Source organism: Mandrillus leucophaeus, unplaced genomic scaffold (genome assembly GCF_000951045.1).
Source record: "Mandrillus leucophaeus isolate KB7577 unplaced genomic scaffold, Mleu.le_1.0 Scaffold389, whole genome shotgun sequence".
NCBI classification, from domain to species: Eukaryota; Metazoa; Chordata; class Mammalia; order Primates; family Cercopithecidae; genus Mandrillus; species Mandrillus leucophaeus.
The window spans coordinates 1,739,848-1,753,601 of NW_012104131.1; the positions used below are offsets into that span (position 1 = coordinate 1,739,848).

At 33.7% G+C, this 13,754-nt stretch overlaps 1 protein-coding gene across 2 annotated transcripts in view; it reads right to left on the minus strand.

Moving 5' to 3' along the window:
- Positions 1-13,754, minus strand: part of CSRNP3 (cysteine-serine-rich nuclear protein 3) — a 229,290-nt gene that overhangs the window by 117,811 nt on the left and 97,725 nt on the right. The window contains exon 1 of one of the 2 annotated variants that reach the window (XM_011990988.1): positions 989-1,270. The exons of the other annotated variant lie outside the window; for it this stretch is intronic. The gene's annotated coding sequence lies outside the window, so the exon portion shown is untranslated. Of the gene's footprint in view, positions 1-988; positions 1,271-13,754 lie in introns of those variants that run through there. 2 annotated transcript variants of the gene reach the window in all.

The window sequence follows — 13,754 nt, forward strand, 5'->3', positions numbered from 1 at the left end:
TAAAGATTCATATAGCAGCAACGCTCGCTCGTCTGGCTTTGGCAAAGATACTCAGATTCAGTGTTGTGCTATTATTTTCCAGTTATTTCTTCCCTTATTTTGCTACACACAACAATCTCTCTATTTGAAACAGAAACTTCTCTATGGCTCATAAATGCAAGAAGTGGTTATTTTCTACATAGAAAAGGTCATGTGTGTACACATTTTATAAATATACATAAAGACGCATAATCTTTCTAAATGGTAAACCAACAAAAATATGCATCATTAAATAATCTCTTCTTCTTAAAAATTAAGCAAATTTGTTTTTCTCTAAGTATCAATGAATAATATTTATAAAGTAAAAGGTTTTGTGCAATAATCTTTTCCATTTGTCAAAAGAAATATAACATGAAAAATTAAAAGCACACAACAAATAAATATAGATATGTATTACTAAAGTATAAAATACATTGTTCTAATAGTGTTATTAACATTTCAAAATTTCCTTGTTTTTAAATTTTTTAATTCAAATAATTGAATATTCCAAACCTTCCTTTTGCAGTATACTAAAACACATCAACAAATTTTGAATGATATATTATCTAATTTATAAGACAGGTAAACTATTGCAATACAGCTTGTTTTAACACTGGAAAAATGATTTTGAAGCTTTTTATGTGAGCTATTTGTTAGTAGTATTCTCTTTTATATTATTTCTGCATACATAAGAAATTAAAAATTATTGGATGAATTTGTTTCTTACCCATAAATTTTTAAAATAGAATAAATAACTTTTCAGTTTAATATAATGATATCAACATTTCTCTGTCACATCTGACTACATCGACAATTTAATCGCATTGGGTCAATTCAAGTGCATCCTTAATATTATACACTACAAATATCTTGCAAAGTTTTTGTTTAAGGGAAAACACACACCAGCCCATTCTAATTTAAATCCAGTCAAACACAAGGAAGTGTTTGAGTAATTTATAAAATCACCAACCTGTTCAAATAGCTGTAGTCTTAGTCCTTGCACTCTTTATTCATTAGGATCCAAAATAAATGATCATTTTATAATACGTGTCAGCATCACCGAAGACACAGTTCTTCCTGGTTCAGAGGAATCTTCTTAAATTTCCCAGCCCTGTGTTTTATTGCTTGTACCATATGCTTTATTGTTCAGCAACAAGAGCTTCACTCTGCACAAAGACTCATTACCTACTGCTTGCTGCACGGCATCAGCCTCACTGAGGCTGCCTATATGTGATCACATGGAGTTTTGTCTGAGAGAGCCAGGCGTGCCACTGACTTCACTGTGTCTATGGATATTTTTATCATCTGAGGTCTACTAGGAGGAAGGAATAACAGATAAGGAAGCTGCTCTAAGTCACTAATGCAGCACAACTTATGGAAATCCCTTCACAAGATTTTTTTTTATTATTATTATAGAAAATGTTTGAGCAAGCTCCAAAAGAAGTTAACTAGATTTTAGTTTAATAAGAGGCTGAATAATAATTTAAGGAAGGAGGACTTGCAAAAAGCCATTTCTTATCTCATATTTTCTGAAAGTACTTTTGTACGAATGTTATTAAAGAGCCTTGCGCTACTGAATGATTTGGCAATATGTTTTAACCTTTAGATTGCTGGCATTTCTTTTTCTTGGTATTTTGTTTTTTGTAAAAAGATAATTGCTGTTTCCTTCAAAATATCCTCAATTAAAATCTCAATCACTAAAAGATACTATATATGAATAAAAATAGATATCCTAATTACTTTTGATAAAGTAGATGAGAAGGTGAATCTTTTTTATTGATGTATATAAACGAAGTAGATGATTAATTTATCTTGTCAAAGGATGACACATTCATAGAACAGCAGACTTAAAGGAACAATGCAGATTTCAATTTAAGTTCTAAAGGACATATGGTTTTTATTAATTTTTTAAATTGTAGTATCTTATTTTAGACCACTTACCTCAATAAAACATATGATTTACCTTATCTGATTTCCATGTTAACAAGTAGTTTCAGGGAAAACTATTCAACATTTACAGGAATTTTCCACTGCACAAATGTTACATTAATATACATATATACAAATATGTGTGTGTATGTGTGTGTAGTCAGATTGTCTTTCTAAAAATATTTTTAAATATATAAAATTATTTCTCCAAAACTGAAAATGGATTGTGGATTTCCAAATAAAGAACTATTTAGTTATTGGAATTTATTTTAAAAAATCGATTTCTTATCTCTTTAATGACTAAATTAAAATGATGTTTGAAAGCTTGTTACTTTTAAGTCTCAGTGAAAATCTTATGACAAATACATGCAAAGTGCAACAAAGAGCACACACAGAAGGAAAAGTCAGAAGCACCAAAAATACAGATAAGAAAATAAATTTTCTGAATAGTTAGATATATAGTAATTTAATGGTACTTATAAATAATTCAGTAATTAAAAAGTGAATGTACATATACATGTATATATATTTCCTTAAGCCTTCCATTAATAAGAAATTCTTTTGGGGCAAAAAATATTATAATTCAAAATTTTTTGTGTGTCAATGGAAAGTTTTAAAAACAATTTAAAACCAGAATAGGCAAGTATGGTTAAGTAGCTTAGCTTTTAAATACAATGAGTTAATCTTTCTTTATAATATTATTTGCAGGGTTAGCATTGATTTACAATGTTTATGACTTAAATAAATACCTTTTGATGGGTTTTTCTTAACATTGAAAGAAATATTCAGATATGTTTTAGATACCACCATTTTAATACATTTGTCCCCAAATGTTCATGTTCATTTTTAGCACAGCATTAGAGCTATGCTAAAGCTGCAAAACCTTGGGGCATTAAAAGAAAAGGGAAAACAAAGTGTTTCTGGTTTATAGTACACTTCTGGGTTCTTAAGATATGTACATCCTAGTTAATGTATTTGATCATGTCACCCATGCTAATGTACAAGGAAGTAAACAAAAGGCAGCCATTTTTTTCTTACTGCATCACTTCAAAAACAGTGAAATAAAATGGTTGCCCAATGGAAGGAAAGAAACAGCAGAAAACTAAGTTACTTGTAAGTTTTTAGAAAGTGAGAGTGGGAGAACAAGAGTTGGGAAATTGGGAAAAAAATCCACATATATGTGAAATTTGTGTGTATATATGCAAAGGAATAATGTAACAATAAGAAGGAACTATAAATAAATACAAGGAATATGAAAGTAGCTAGCAATTAAAACAAATTACTGGTAAAATTGGGAGTCTCCAATGGGAAGTCTACAGTGTATGGTATTAAATATAAGAACCTGACAATTTATTCATGTTGAAAAAGATATTTAGAGGTAGATATCAGAACTAGAAAGAGATAGAATGAATCACGGGATGGTAATAATCTCTCCAGGTCAGCTATTGTCATAGATGACCTTGGTGAATTATTTCAGCATCTTATGCCTTAGTTTTCAAGACTGCACACCGGGAACAGAAAAGTCTTTAGAAAGTATGTCATGGAAACCTATAGCAATAATTTGTACTTCAATTCCTTAAATTGGCTTTAACCAAGTATTGTCAACTAATATTAATAAAATGGAAAGATATGATATAAAATCTAATGATTGCTTTAAAAATTTTTTAAATAAATTATTCTAACTACACAGACAAACAAGTATAACAAGTAGATAGGACTTTTGGAAGTAAGAGGTGATTTTTTTTTCTAATACATGCAGAAAAAATATAATTAAATTTAGGAAGTACTATAATTTGAAATCTCATAAAATTGCCTCAGGAGAAAAACAAACTACAAAATATGCCCATTCTTCTAATCAAAACTCTGGAATCAGTGAGATGGCAAGAGGATAGTCCCAGAGATTCTCAAATTACACAAAGAACAATGGTGGCTCGGCTTATAAAACAATTTTATGGGCCAAGAATTTTTTAAATATGAAATTAACAAAGAAACACAAGATCATAGCTTTAAGAAGCAAATTCCATCCAAGATTAAAAGGATGTTTTAAAATACTTTGCCATATTAAAAGCTGTGAATTGGAAAAAAATTATGTCAACTCTTACAATTGACTCTTTATTAGCTTCTTTTTTCTCTAAAGACAAATAGGCCTCATAGGATTCTTTTATTTACTCCCCTTTCCTACAAAATAAACAAACCTTATCAGAAGTAATGCAAAATATTTGTTATCCAGTTGTTGCAGTAATTTAGACACGAACTTATGCTAACTGGATGATCTCTTGAACATTCTACTGCATGAAGAAAGATTTACTAACACCATCACCTGTGTTTCCTGGAACCATATTAACTGGTATACATACCAGTTGCTACTATTGGATTCACCCTTGATGAGGCTGGATTTTCTTGCTCTATTTTCTTCTCCTTCACAACACATTCAGAGAAGTCAATAAATTAGCTACGTCAACCTCAAAATCCAGGACTAATTCAATTCAATTGAACAAACATTTATTGAGAGGATACCGTGTATCAAGCTCTGAGACAGTTGCTAGGGATATAAAAATGAAATATACACTGTTCTCAAGAACATCATAATCTCTTCAGCTTAAAATTTAAAAAATGTGCTGAGCATGTTATATGAAAGTGTTAAATGGTACTTTTTCAAAAGTTTGTATATTTTATTAAGTGAGTATATATTTTATGTATATACTTATTTATTTTCAATATATCTGCTAAAATCAGAAAAATCCTTTTTGTAATTAAAAATAATTTATCAAATGTCAAATTGTAATGTATCCTGTTAGTTTTGGATATTATAATTTAGAAGAGACAAAACTTCTCTTCATAGTAAAATATTTTAAATAGAATAAAAATAATGGCAACAAATTCTTTGCAATTCTTTCCAGCAAGAAGTAAAGTCTGATTCCCTCCACCTTTATCCTTAGTTGGTCTGAGTGACTTGCTTAGCCAGTAGAGGCTGCAGCAGTGATGCTCTGGAAAGTCCAAGTCTAGGTCCTAAGAAACCCTGTGGCTTCCACTTGAGCCTCTTGAAACACTCGGTCCAAGAACTCTGAGCTGCCATGTAAGAGGATTCACTGCCCTGAGGCTGTCATGATGGAGAAGCCACATACGGGCACTCTGGGAGAAAAGGGAGTTCCTAGTAGTAAGTGGTACTTTGGGAAAAGCCCAGAAATAAAGGCAAGAGCTTTACTAACTATAATAAGAGGGACTTTGAAGAGACTTGGGTGACAGGAGATTTAGGCATGTATTGGGATTTTGAAGGAGGATGTCTGGTGCTCTCTCTTAGATCCCTCTGAAGCTGAGGGTGAGAAGATGTTTGCAACATGCAGGACATTGTAAAGTCACCAGGGGATAAGATAAAAGGTATGGGCAAAGCAATGAGTAAAGAAGACAATTTTGACAGTTGAGGAGGGGCTAGCCTGGTGGAGCACTGGGGCAGCAGCTGGGATCTGATAAAGAATCAGGGAGAAACAATGGGGGCATGAAATAAAGGCGGTGACAGAGGAAGGAGAAGAAAGGAATCCATCAGTGAGAATGATGAAATATTTAAAATTGTTTAGATAAACTGGTCTCTGATCTTATTGATAGCCTTAAAAGTCAATGATTCAATGATTAAGCTGCCAATTAGATCCAAAAGAGCATTAATTAAAGTAGTTTCATTACACAGATTCAGTAATTTCACAGGTATTTTTATTTGTATTTGCCTCAGTTGGTTAACTTTCCAGCACTGTGAAAAATTATTAGTATCAAACATTGTTAATGTTATGTTTGGGAGGCTGAGAATAACTGTAAAACAATAGGATCTCACTTAAATAAAGTACGCAGTGGATAGTGTTTATATTTTTTTCTTGTGTCTGATTTCTAATTTAGGAAAAAAATGTGGAAAAGACACATATGTTTTAGTTATGCAAAGATAAAAAACAGATAATTTTGGATAATGCAAACTAAGACTTAAAACACACACACACACATACATACACACACACGCCACCATTACCTATTGAAGTAAACAAGCCTACTGGAGTTTTATCCTTTCGATTTTTCATTCTATTTGGATATTAGACTACCAAAGCAGCAGATGTTAGCTTAAGTGGTCAGTGAATGGCCATTCAGAATGTTGCAGGTTAAGTGGTAAGGATAGCTCTATAATTGCTGCTACTGCATCTACAATATGTACATAAATCATTTGAGCATGGCTGTAAAGAAGTCTTTATACAAAGTGACACAGAGAAGAAAGTATCCAGATTTTTTCCCCACCCTTAAGTCTCTATCATTACAAAGGCATTATAAAACAGCATTTATCGAGAGAAAAGAATAAATGAAGCGAACCTTCTCTCAGAGAATACGAAAGATACATTTATTTCTTAGTGACCATAAATGTTGACTGTAATGATTTCTTCTTATGCTGAATTAGATGTCTAAACTGTGACAAAATAAAACATGGAGTAAAATAGCATACGCTGAAGTCAAATATGAACGGAGCAGGTTTAAAAAAAAATAGGATTGATGGAAAACCCATCAGTCCTATTATTGGTTGCACCATAAGCAAAAGGGTTATGACACTGCTTTGGGGGTCAAGGCATAAGAAAAATAGTTTTATATATTTTATTTCACCAATACAAATCCACAAATACTTGGCTAATAGAATGAGCATACTTTTATTTGTATCACAGAGACTTACAGAAACAACTTTGGCATATTATTCATCTGGGTTCATTTATTGATTTATGCATTAATTCATACATTTATCCATTTTACATTCACTGAGTTCTATAGTCTTGGAACGAAATTCATTGTTCTGATACGTTAGGGAGATTGCAGTCTGCAAGCTAAGTGCCTCTTCATCTAGAGGCAAGAGCAGATAAAAAGAGATGTTACAGCATAATGAAATGAGTTCTATAATTGAATAATATATAAGAATATACAGCCTGGGCAACGCAGTGAGCCCCTGTCTTTAAAAAAAGAAATTAAAAATTAGTTGGATGTGGTGGTGTGCACAATACTATCTAAAAATAGCTAATAGTTATCAAGAATTTACAAAATCCAAAGGGCTCTGCATGTATTAATTAACTCATATAACTGTCACAACAAGCCTATGAGGTAGCTACTTTTACTATCTCTAATTTACAGATGAAACCATTGAGGCATCACGCGATAGAGACTGTAATCCAACCCAGGTAGTGTGGTTTTAACCCAGTATGGCTCTACTGTGACATCTTATCTAAGGTAGTCATGGTGGGCTTTGCAGCAGAGGTGACACGGGAAATAAATCTTCAGGAATGAGTAGGAGTTCTTTTACGGAATATAAGGGTATTCTAGGCAGAAGGGCTAGAATGTACACAGATAATGAGGCATGACTAATGTCTGTGTGAAGGAAACTAAAAATCACTCTGAAAATGCTAAGATTTTTTTTATCTCGATAGGACTGTGCATTTGTAATGCCGGGATGTTTGAAATGCGTCTTAGAGTCTGTCTGTAGTCATACAAGGTATTTGACTGGTTTGATTACAACTGAGTTTTATTAAATAACTAAGGAGATTCTTAAAAGAATGAATCTGACAGAGGGTTTGGAAGAAGGGAGATTCATAGATTCTGTCTATGAACCCAGATAGACAATTCTGTCTGTCACAGTTAACTTTTAAAAGCACGGAATTTCCCTCAGTGGCCTGATTAAAGGTTAAGAAAGAACAAAGAGTGGTTACTTTGTTTACAATAAAACTTCAAATCTTGAAGACCATAAGTTGTAATACTCATGTAAGAAAACTATATAAAAGTATTCTGTGCAGATTAAACTCATGCTCCTGATCAGGAAATCCACCTCCATGCTTTCTATTAATCATACAACATGAATAAATACAAGAAATAAATTAGATTTCTCCTTTAGGCAAATGTTTTAATGAGCTTAATTCCATGGCTTGCTATTAATGCTAGTGACTGGCTTCTTTGATATGAGGCATGCATTTTCTTTCTTGTTCATATAGTCAGCTTCCTATTTAGTATTCATTATTCATGTCTATTTTTATCAAAGAGCACTATTACATGAAACCATGATCCAAACATATTTGGCTCTGTTTTTTATTTTTGGAAGGAAGGAAATTATACAGCCTTCTTACACTGGGGTATGACTGCTATATACACATGTTGTTATAGTACACATGTGTTCGTTCATATTAGAAGGTAGTGGTATTTAATCCTCGTGGTCTTGCTAAAGGACAGATATTCTTTTCACACCTTTATTAGTTTAGAACATCAACATTTCATTCAAGAAAAGCACTTAGCCTTGTAAACAAACTAGTAAAAACAAGTTATTTTGATAACAGTCTTAATAAACTCTACTCACATATTCTAAGAATTTCTTATGTGAATAGCCGACTATGTGGTATTAAGAACAGAGAGGAGTGTAAACACATTTTATTGGAATATTATGCCCCCTGATAACTTTAGCTGACAACCATGGATACTGCAGCAACTGCTACTCTTTGTGGGCCATAGCATGATTTGGATCTTTGCCTTTTTAATTACTGATGATTATCTATGGAACATTCAATTATGATAGCCGAGATAAAATTGGGCGTTATACTGCTACTGTTTCCCAGTCACTCACAGTGAGGTGCTTGAAAGTTGTCTCTATATATTCATTACATCATATTTATACAATATTTATTTGCCCTAGGAAGCCTATGGCTACATCACTCCAATTTACTATATTCTGTGGCTACTGTGGAACCAGGTAGCAACAAGAAGAATGCAACTTTTACATATAAAAAAATTTTAAGAAACCACATTTGTAATAATTAAAGCTTTAAATCACCCAAATATATTTAATAGATATTTATATATATATAGTAGGATATATACACATTTACTAATATAGTAGGATATCAGATAGTGATTAAAATCAGTCATTATGATTTTGTAAAAACAATAAGAATGTTTACAAAATAATAATCAGTGAAAAAATTGGCCAGAAATACAAACAAATATGATGACAACTAATAGCTATAGAGGAAGACTAGGGACAAATATAAAAAAAATTAAGAGATTGTCAGCCAGTATAAAACAATATGCACACTGTGATCTCAGTGTTTTAAATATACATGAATGTAAAATAATAGAAAAAATATAATCAAAATGATAAAATCTCTTAGAATTATATAATAGGTCCATTTAATTTTCTACTTTGGTTTTTTCTATATTCTCCATCTTTCTGTTATTAATATAATGCCAAATTTAATATTAGAATTGTTACTGTAATGGAATTAGTTACAATAAACATTATTTTAATCAGAAGAAAAGCATTTTTTTAAAGGAATGCCGTTTAAATAATTGCAACTGCTGTTATGTTTAAGCTTTTAGATATCAAGGAAATTGATCTTTGCTACTACTCTCCACCCTGAGGCTGAATTTGAAACTTGATGCCATACTAGGATCCCTAAAGACTTGATTGCTTTGATTGAGGAACAGATTTCTTTGAAAATTTTCTTTAAGAAATCACACACTATGCTGCTCTTCTAAATTTGCTTCCCAGGTACTGCAAGGGGGTTCACATAACTGTTTCCATTCTTTCCCTAGGTGGCGATAGATCAAAAGGGGTGATTACAAGTGGCACATTTAGGTGTCAGGGAGTGACACTACAGAGCCAGCTGCCAAACCCTACATCATGATGAATTAGTTTACTTATCTGGGGGAGTGGGGAAGATTTTATTTTCACGAAAAATTACAAGGGCACTACAGGGATGTGGTACTTGTTTAAGTTGGAGGAAGATCTTCAGAAGCTACAAAAATTTGTAGCTGGGCATTATGCAGTTTCATGTGAAATTTAACAGCAGACACATCAGAGAAGGCCTGTGGCACATGCATCTAATTGGAAAAATATTAGTGTCTTTATACTACATCTCTGTTATACTCTGAGGGTGCCTGGAAGACAAAAGTCCAGCAGCTGAACTCGTGCTTTCCTGCCATCCCAGAGAGACCTGGTGCTGAAGTTTTCTGAACCTAAGCATATTGTCATTGAATTTTGTTATGGTTATTAATTGTGATAAAAGAAAAACTTCAGCCAAATTAAATTTAAAGGAGTATAAGTGAGCAATGAACGATTCACGAATTGGGCAGCCCCCAGAATCACAGCAGATTCACAGAGACTCCAGAGCAGCCACGTGGTGGGAGAAGATTTATAGACAAGAAAAGGGAGATGAGGCACAGAAACAGCTGGGTTGGTTACAGGTTGACGTTTACCTTATTTGAACACAGTTTGAACACTTAGCAGTCTATGAGTGGTTGAAGTATGACCACTGGGTTGCCCAAGACTCAGTTATCATTACAGGTGCACACTCCTAAGTTAGGTTTTCAATTTTGTCTGACTATTAAGCTAGGTTACAGTCCATCCACTCCTCCACTAGGATTCAAATATATAAGTACGGAGTCTTTCTCAGGCCATATTTACTTTGCTTTCACAATTGTGTACTAAAAGAGAACCAGTCCTCACGTAGTGTTTCCCAGGCAACAATTTGAGAGGTAGCTTTTCATTTGTATTGCCCAATAAATCTTTGGCTGCAAATGGGAGGCTCTGGTATAGAAGCACATTTTCAGTCTATAGCACAGCAGTAATGTGAATATCATCCTCTGACTTCTCACAATCTCTTCTTTCCTTCATCGAGTTAACTCTCCCACCCTCTTGAAGGCTCAGCTCTAAAGGGCCCCCTCTTTGGAGCCTCTTCCCATATCCTTTAACATGGAGTGAAAAAACTTGTCCCTTTCTCTCTCTTTCATATCTCTTTATTACTCTACTATAAATTTTATAACACTGTGCCTTATTAATGTGTTTGTATTTCTTGAAAGATATTAATAAACTGCAATCTCAAGAACAAAGGCCTTGTCTTATTCGTATCTGTATCTTTAGAGTCCACCACAGACCTTACCATGAGAAACACTCAACACTATTGAACAAGTGTTTGTGAAAGTGCTTTTAGAATATAGACATAAAGTGGACACGAGCTTTGAGACAGCTATCTTTAGAATGTGCTGGTAAGATTCAAATTGCTCAGAGGACAGAATTATTGTTTAACACTTACTTCCAGTTTGTGTTTTTCAAGCTTGTCTGAATGAACCAGATGAAAATCTGGAGATACTGCATATACTTTTACTCCCCCAACAACAGGGTTATGAGAATTGGATCAGACAAAATGTCTTGCATTTTTCCCCCAGTTGCAGCTGTTCCACAGCTGGTAACACATTTTCAGCCTTGTTAAAAATTTATCCTACTGATAAAACTTCTTGGGCCCTTCTCTCAAGCACCAATCATCATTATCATCCCCATTGTCAATGACTTTTCTCCTTTCCCTCTTTTTCTTTCAAATGCAGAAGAGATGTGCTTCAACCTGCCTCCACGTCTGTCCAAGACCAGTTCTGTGATTTTGCACACAGTTATCTAACATAGTGTCTTTGGAGTCACAGGTAGATTTCTTTTAAAATAGTGATACTTGTACATCAGGGGATGTTCAGGCTTTGCTAACAGCCCTTTGTAAACATTTTTACATTTTGAATCAACACATCAGCAAATATATAATACTACTTCCGTCAACAAAAGCTTTCTGTCAACTCATGGCATGAGTTAAATAAAAAATGAAGTTAGAATAAAATGTTCATGTGTTAATTAATATTACATATAAACGGGCTTTTCATGTATATTCATTCAGAATTAATTTCACTGGACTTTATTAGTATTTAACGTAAGAAATACTTATTGAGACATTGATTAATAATGAGAATCCCTCCCTGCCCATCCCAGTTAAACCTACAACAAACAGACCAGAAAGAAAAAGGTTTACAAAATAGAAATTCCTTACCGTTTTTTTTGTCTCTCACAACTGTCTATCTTTTCCATTTAAGAGAAAGAACATACTGTGGGTAGCAAATATTAAAATTTAAGCTTGCTGTGGATAATTTTCTAAGACAAAAGAAATTACGGTGTGGACTGTGTTGCAGCAATTTTGTAAACATTGGCATTAAATTCTCTGAAGAGAGAGTAAATGTAGTATTTGTAGAGAGAATACAATCCAAATTAACAGTCCATTTTGGATTCAGTGAATAAGTTGCCAACATTAAAATGACTTTTTGTAGAATATCAAGAAACCAGAACAAATAGAAGAATCATTACTGAATTGAAAAAGTAAGAAATTACTCTTGAAGAAGAGGAAAAAAAAAAAATCAACCATTCTTGCGTTTTTAGCTCAATTTCATACGGTCTTTTAGGGGGGTTGTGTGTCCTAACTTGAATATATTCAACCTTGGATGGACTCAAATTTTCTCCTAGGAAGTTGTAAACATTTGCTTTCATGTTTAGGTAGACATGAAAGGTAGAAGGACCACTTACTTGTAACTTTATCCAGTTTTACTGATGACAAATGTAAGGCATAAAGATTTCGAGTGGCTGTTTTCCTAGTTTAGACTAATGCTCTTTTCAACTCAAATATTCTGACTTTTTATTATTTAACTGCAGAAAAATTTAAATTTTATTCAAAGGCAGAATTTGACAAGTAGTAGTCGTTACTAACTAATATAAGGAATTAAAGTATTTCCTTTTGTATGTAAGACAGGTAGTATTTAAAGGCATGTCTTCTGGCCCTAAATCCACTAGGTAGAAGTGGACAGCTATCACTAAATATAAAAGTAATAGCATTTTTTGCTTCTCAAATGTAAGCTCCAGTGAGCCAAATCACATCATGAACACTAGTGAAACAAACAGTTTAAAGCGATTAAAGACACACCACTAAAAGATCAGATCTGCAAGCCAAGTACATAAACGGAAAAAGTCTGGTTTACCATAAGGATCTGCACTTCATATCTGATTGAGCAGTTAACAAAATTATACATAGATATTTTGAGCTTTGCTTTTAGATAGTACACCTGATTGCTGAATTGCTTTGCTTCCTACCTAAAACAGAATGATTTGAACAACTCAAACTCCATTTGATAGCAAATGTTACAAAACTGCAGTTATGCTTCCTGTGGTTTAGGTGGACACTATCAGAGTAGATAGGATGGCTGTAGGGAATAGAGAGACTCATTCAGTGGGAACCAGATAGCTTACGAGTGGAGAGAAAAGGCAGTGTAAAGCTTGGCTTAGCTACAGAGTATCATGACAGAAGAGGATGCAGGAAAAGAGAAAGATGGATGAATAAGGATTGTTCGTGAGAGTTATAAAAGTTGTGGTTGAGGTGATTACTAGCAAAAGGTAGTAACTACTCAGTTCTCTTCCTCCACAGGCTAGTGACATGGGTAATTTTCAAAAGGGCTTTACAAAAGTCACTGAGCAATTTCTTCTGCTTCTAGAGATGGCTATATCTATACTATTTACATTGATATTCCCATTCAATAAACATTTCCACCACATAACTAGGGGAAAATTTCCGGGTAAAATAACAAGAACATTTCCTAAGGAAAGCAATAGAATCTAATCGTAATCTTTGTCTTTGGATAAGGAGGAGTACAAAATGATCTGTTAGTTTAAGAAAAATATAACCTCATGCCTGTAATCCTAGCACTTTGGGAGGCCGAGGAGGGTGGATCAGGAGGTCAGGAGATCGAGACCATCCTGGCTAACACGGTGAAACCCTGTCTCTACTAAAAATACAAAAAATTAGCAGGGAGTGGTGGTGGGTGCCTGTAGTCTCAGCTACTTGGGACGCTGAGGCAGGAGAATGGTGTGAACCCGGGAGGCAGAGCTTGCAGTGAGCCAAGATCGCGCCATTGCACTCCAGCCTGGGTGACAGAGCGAGACTCCATCTCAAAAA